At 39.3% G+C, this 6,618-nt stretch overlaps 1 long non-coding RNA gene across 1 annotated transcript; it reads right to left on the reverse strand.

Moving 5' to 3' along the window:
- Positions 1–4,210: 4,210 nt before the first annotated feature.
- LOC146683012 (uncharacterized) lies at positions 4,211–6,618 on the reverse strand. Its single transcript, XR_014917383.1, has 2 exons — positions 6,332–6,618; positions 4,211–4,600 (listed from the first exon to the last, which is right to left on the reverse strand). It is a non-coding gene; the product is annotated as an uncharacterized LOC146683012 (long non-coding RNA).

Genomic DNA, 6,618 nt, shown 5'->3' on the forward strand with positions numbered 1-6,618 from the left:
TATTTGTTTTTGTTTCTAATGTCTCTGTAAAGCACTTTGAATCACCTTGTTGTTGAATTGTGCTATACAAATAAACTTGCCTTGCCTTTGTCGGGTCCCTCACCCAGGACCAATTTGCCATGGGAGACCCTACCAGGGGGCAAAAGCCCCCAGACAACATAGCCCCTGGGATCCCTGGGACACACAAACCCCTCCACCACGATAAGGTGGCGATTCAAGGAGGGGATAAAAAGTGTTTGTATCTGTAATAATCAGAAAAATGCATCATTTGTGGCCTACAGCATTTAAACACTGAACCAGCTAATGTGTGTCATATTGTGTAATGTGGTGGGACTGGTGGAAAACTTCAGTGAAGAGTAGCTGACCTCTGGCTCTGATGAAAACTCAGAACACACACACACACACAAGTAATTGTAAGAAGACAGGCCTAAAGTCACAGTCTGGCTTTGCTGCTGGGCATAAGAAATACATACGAATTTCAACTTTATTTATTTCTCTATAAAGATTATAAAGATAAGTAGTTTATGTCATTGTTGGTAAGATTTTTAATGATAAACCTGTGTGCAAAACAAATAAAGGAACATTAACAGTTTAAGTAGCTCCTGTCTTAAACATTTATTTATGTGTTTTGTTCTCTTCCACCCAGAGAGCTGACTGACAGGAGGAATGTCAGGATGGGTGTGTACTAATGGAAAATGTAAAGAGGAACGCGGAAACTTTCATCATCTCTGAAACACAAACACAGTAAACGTATCTGTTTGACTGGCATGCAGTTCAACAGCTTATTAGTGAGTTTGTTTCTCAGAAGCATCTCAGGGTGACGTCACATGATTTGGATTTCCTCAGCCAACGCTACCTATCAACCTATCCCAACTTTGATGTGTGAAAAGCAGGATACATCCTGGATAGGTCACAGGTCCGTTACAGGGTCAGCACACGTACACAGATATGCAGCCACTTTAGGAGTAACATGTGTGTCTTTGGACTGTAGGAGGAAGCTGGAGTGTCCAGAGAGAATTGTCAGGGAAAACATGACAACTCCACACTAAGTGTTAAATATAATGTCCAAGCCTAAATTCAGTGTTTAAATGTGAATGGGATTTGTTATTACATAAACATACAACAATTAGCAGTAACTCACATTTTATCTTTTTTATTTTATACAAGAAATGCATAATAACTGTAAGTTAAAAATCATATTTATAAAAACGAGAAAGGACCATTTTATCTCTTCAACAATTGCTTTTTAATTTTAGTGAACATGTTTTGTAACCAAGGCAGCACTGTGGTTAGCACTGTTGCTGCACAGCAAGAAGGTCCTGAGTTCAATTCCAACATCAGGCCGGGGTCTTTCTGTGTGGAGGTTGCATGTTTGCCGATGGGTCAGTGAGATGTCGTCTTTCTCACCCGATGACACGGTCATGGCTGAAAACTCACTGATTCTGATCCGTCGGCGGGTCCGCGCTTTGTGTTTACGCTCTTCTTGTGATTATGAAGCTGCAGGTTTGATCTCTCTCCAAACAATATTGACTGAACCAACAGCAAAAGAAGATCCAAACTACACTTCACATAAACATCGTCATGAATTCCCTTAGTTTCGCTGTTTTGCTTCCACCACGGTAAAAATCACTTCATGCACAGCTTTCTCTCTCTCTCTCTCTCTCTCTCTCTGTGTATACTCCAAGAACAGTTTCCCGTCTAAAAATCTGTTTTTTGCATTATTCACTTGCTTGTTACGCACAAGTTGTTTACAGCTCTGTCAGACACTGTTTTTTTTTCCTTTTACTTACTTCCAAAAAAAGCCCCATTTCTGCTGTTCAATGGGCTTCTCAACAAATTTAAACTTTTTAAAATTATGCAAAATTGCAAACACTCAGCTGTGTCTCTAATAAAACCTTTGTAACTTTGCTCTGCTTCACTTCAGCAGCATCAGGTAATGTTCATATGTTGATTAATGGTTTTCTTTCGTTTTTGATCTACTGCAGAATATTTTTACAAAATCCCAGGCCAGGAAAATCACCTTCATGTTTTTCTCTGTTTTATCCTCTTTGACACAAAGGCATCTGCTGTGATGCTTATACACCTTTGCTGAAGTCTTGCAAGTGTCAGATTTCTATTTATAGATATAAAAATATAGAAATGTACTGAATGTGTCTGAATTATAATATTTCTGACTGTCTGAGGCAAAATTTTCCTGATTCAAATCAAATCGAATTGAATTGAATCCTAGATTGAATCGATTCGGGAACTTGTGAATTGGAATTGAATCGATTCTAGAAATCAGTGACGAAACCCAGCCCTACTTAGGAACACCTTGCTGGTGCTGGCTTGCACCCAGTACAGAGGACAGGTCAGAGCTAAAGAGAAACGACATCCAGATTACCTCAAAGTTTGACATTTAACAAAACAATAGAGAAAAGCAGTAACTTCCAGGACACAGACTGATGGGGTTCAAGCAGAGAAAGGAGGAAACAGCTGTCTTGTTTACCTCCTACGCAAACCGGATGTTTGATATAGAGAAACAAGAGAGAGAGGACCATTACAGAGTTCCTATGAGCAGCCACAGCAGACATGATTTCTCCATCATGCTTCTTGTGTTCTTGATCCATTTCTTTTTTTGAACAGTTCAGTCACATCCAGTAAAAGCCCTCATCCTTCTTTCTCTGTGAGCGAGTGTTTTGATTGCCTCCACTGTTCTGCTTCTTATATTTCAATACATGAATAAATAATAAATAAAGCAATCAATTATACTGTAAATGATCATAATTATACTGTATATAAATTTTGTCTATAATTCGTAAAATCTGGATATTTTAGAAATCCCAGTAAGTGCCTTTAAACCTTTTATGGACTCCATCAAACTAACTGAACCTTCAGGGGAGAAAAGTCAATGCAGATAAAAACCTAAAACTGGATTTCAATAAAGATTTAACTTCTGGCAAAGCTGCTAAAGCAAATGAAAACCATCAACAAAACTTCATTGCTGATGAAAAGGAAACATTAAAGAATTGCTCGAAGGAAAACCATCAACTACAGCTGGTACAGTCCTGCACACTTACCAATGAGAGAGTCCGAACAGGTTGAATCTCCCGTGGTAATACTAGGTATGGACCGATCCGATATTACGTATCGGTATCGGTTCGATACTGACCTAAATTACTGGATCGGATATCGGAGAGAAATAAAAAATGTAATCCGATCCATTAAATATCCCATAGCGTAACTCAGCTCATAACCTTAGCAGTATGCCTCACGTGATAGAGCAGCTGTGGCGTGCGAGACCTGTCGGCAGTCGGGTTGAGCATTTGGAGCCTCGCTACCAAACCAATATTTCATCTCCCAGAAAGTTATCCCAAGAACTAAAGCAAGTTTGTCTAGCAAAGTTTTGCCAGGGGGGCAGGTGGGGCATCAACAGGGAAAGGGGGGCACAAAGAAATATCTTTCTTTCTTATTTTCATTTAAAATGTCTAGCTTTTAATAAATAGTTATCTGAATCTTACAACCAAAGTTTTAATCTGATGTAAAATGTATAGAAATCCATTACTGTATATAGTAACTATTAAGTCTAATATACCCTAGTAAGCTGTAGTACTTTTTCCTTTGGGAAGGTGCCATCTGTGCAGTCTGCAGTTCTGTTGTAGAAAGATTTTGAATCTATTTAATTATTGTAGGAATCGATTTCGGTTCAATTTTTTATACATGCATTAAATTAAAGTTGATTACGTTGATTGAGCAGGTTGCTGGTTCGAGTCCCGGCTCCAACAGTCTCGGTCGTTGTGTCGTTGGGCAAGACACTTCACCCGTTGCCTACTGGTGGTGGTCAGAGGGCCCGGTGGCACCAGTGTCCGGCAGCCTCGCCTTTGTCAGTGCGCCCCAGGGTGGCTGTGGCTACAATGTAGCTGCCATCACCAGTGTGTGAATGTGTGTGTGAATGGGTGGATGACAAAATGTAGTGTAAAACGCTTTGTGGTCCATAGTAAAGCGCCATACAAATACAGGCCATTTACCATTTTTTTATACAAAAAGCAGCAAGATTTTAAATAAACTGTTTTATTGATTGAAAAAACACTATATCGGATTCATATCGGTATCCAAATTTATGATATCAGTATCGTCTCGGACATGGTATCGTGCCATCTCTAGTTAGTACTGGAGGGTCGAATGACTGCAGAGTGGACCCAGATCTGTACCATAGAGAGTAAGTGACACATTAAGAAAAAAAAGTTTTATTTTTCTGATTCTCCTTTATAGATGTGCACTAGCTGTACAGGAGAAAAGGGGATGACAGTTGAGTCAGTGTCACAAACACACACAAAGTTGTGTATTTAAGGGAAATGTAAAGAGAAGCGCTGAAACATTCATCTTCTCTGACACACACAAATAACAAAAATGTCTCTGTTTCACTGGCATGCAGTTCAACAGTTTATGGTGAGTTGGTTTCTCACACACACCTGAAGATGAAGTTGAAGTTGATGAAGTCAAATGCATTGATGAGTGCAGCACTCTGACATCCCAAAAGCTGTACAAATGTGAGAAAATGAGCCACATCTTGTCCAGAGAGCACGACTGTGACTTCATGTTAGACCCTCCTCAGCACTCCCTGAAATAAAACAGAGACACAGACTTTATGATCAGTTTATTTGAACATTTGATCAGGGCCTCAGTCGCAACTGTGTACTTATGTAAACCTGTGATTGTATATTCTTACTCTTTTCTCATCAATGCTATGTTGTGTACGTGCTTGGCTCTCTCTCTGTGGATCTTATCATAAATAAGTATGTCTGTGTTTCATTGTGTGTTTTTTTTAAAGGAGGATATATATTTAGTTTCTTTTCTGTGGAAATGTGATAAAGGTTTGCAGCATTACCCATGATCACAGTAAGTTCACTGGAATCCTGCTCATCCAGTTTGTTTTGTTGTTGTTTGTTGATTGTAGCTGATGTTAGAAAAGCTTTAGAAAGGAGTTCCACCTCCACTACATGCTACATCAACACGTTCTCACTCCTAACTAGTCATATACACGTAAAATCTCTGTCTTGTTCCTGTTTCTTTCATTTAAGGAATATTTCTAAACTGCAACATATGGTCTCCTTAGCTGAACTGGAAAAAATTGTCCATGCATTTGTGTCATCGCGTTTAGATTATTATAATTCCCTGTTTACCAGCTTGGATAAATCATCACTTTCTCGCCTCCAAGCTATACAAAACGCAGCAGCCAGACTACTAACTTGCTCTAGCAAGCGAGCTCACATCACTCCTATTTTATGTTCTTTACATTGGCTCCCAATAGATTTTAGAATTCGTTTTAAAATTATTGTTTTAACGTACAGCGCACTAAATGGCCAAGCCCCAGATTATTTATCCAAGCTTCTCACAAAATACACTACTGCTCGCCGTCTCCGCTCACAGACTAAGAGTTTGTTTGTTTCTCCCAGAACACGTCTGAAGACGAAAGGGGTCTGTGGCACCAATGCTGTGGAAAAGTCTACCTCTACAACTACGTTTGGTTGACTCTGTGGAATCTTTTAAAAAGCAGTTAAAAACTTTACTGTTCAAACAAGCTTTCTGTTGACCAATGCTTTTTACATTTTTATATTTTTAATTTACATTTAAACTCTATATTGTGTATATTGTGCAGCTGATTGACTGAGCAATGTCATGACGTGTGTGTACTGATGGAAAATATAAAGAGGAACACGGAAACATTCATCATCTCTGACACAGTAGAAATATCTGTTTGACCGGCAGTTCAACAGCTTATTAGTAAGTTTGTTTCTCATTATTATTTGTAAATATGTATACAAATGGTTGGTTTTTTGTACTGTTTTTATCAATAAATCTCAGCAACAAAGGACAAACACCCATGTGTGTTGATTTCTCCCTAAGATGGCAAACTGAAACACTCCAAGTTGGTGACTTTTGGAGATTTATTTCCCTGGATGATTGAGAATGCATCAAGATGAAACACAAAAGGAAGTTCACAGCTTTTAGCAGCTCCCCCACCCCCTCATCCACACACCCCCACTCCCCTCCCTCCTGAATTCCTTTTTAACTACCTAATATACATATGAATGACTAGCCAATTTAGCTTCCACTTGGCTGAAGCTAAAGCTTAGCTAAAAGCCTACCAGCCATTTGGCTGGTGGCGGGTTTTATAGGTAGAAAGGTAGAAGCCTGGGACTCCTAGTGTTAAATCTCTTTTTGTAGCTTAATTTTTCCTACCTGCTGCTTAATCTATAGGCATCAGAGATGTACCGGCCTTCTCTTGAGCAGGTTTCATTTTTCCCTGGTTTTACTACCACACTGTTCACTAAACGCAGCAAACCTTCACCATCTTATCCAGAAGGGTCACCTCTTCACCCTCACATGGAAGAAGTAATCTGATTGGCATGGTGGTTTGTTTGAAGCAGGTCCCTTGTGTAGCGCTGGAACCCAGTCATGATGTTTCATCCATTTCATAGGCTGGTTTGCTGCAATAATGGCAAATAATTAGCAACTCTATAAATAGAAGGTAGTTCTGCAAAATCACTCAGTAGGATGTTTGTTCTAATTTGCTATGAGCTCAGAGCGCATCGAAAATGAAACTAATAGGCTATAAAGAGTGATATGAACATATAG

Source organism: Copadichromis virginalis, linkage group LG22 (genome assembly GCF_057382275.1).
Source record: "Copadichromis virginalis isolate Kocher_CV1m ecotype Utaka linkage group LG22, C_Virginalis_male_GT1.1, whole genome shotgun sequence".
Taxonomy (NCBI): domain Eukaryota; kingdom Metazoa; phylum Chordata; class Actinopteri; order Cichliformes; family Cichlidae; genus Copadichromis; species Copadichromis virginalis.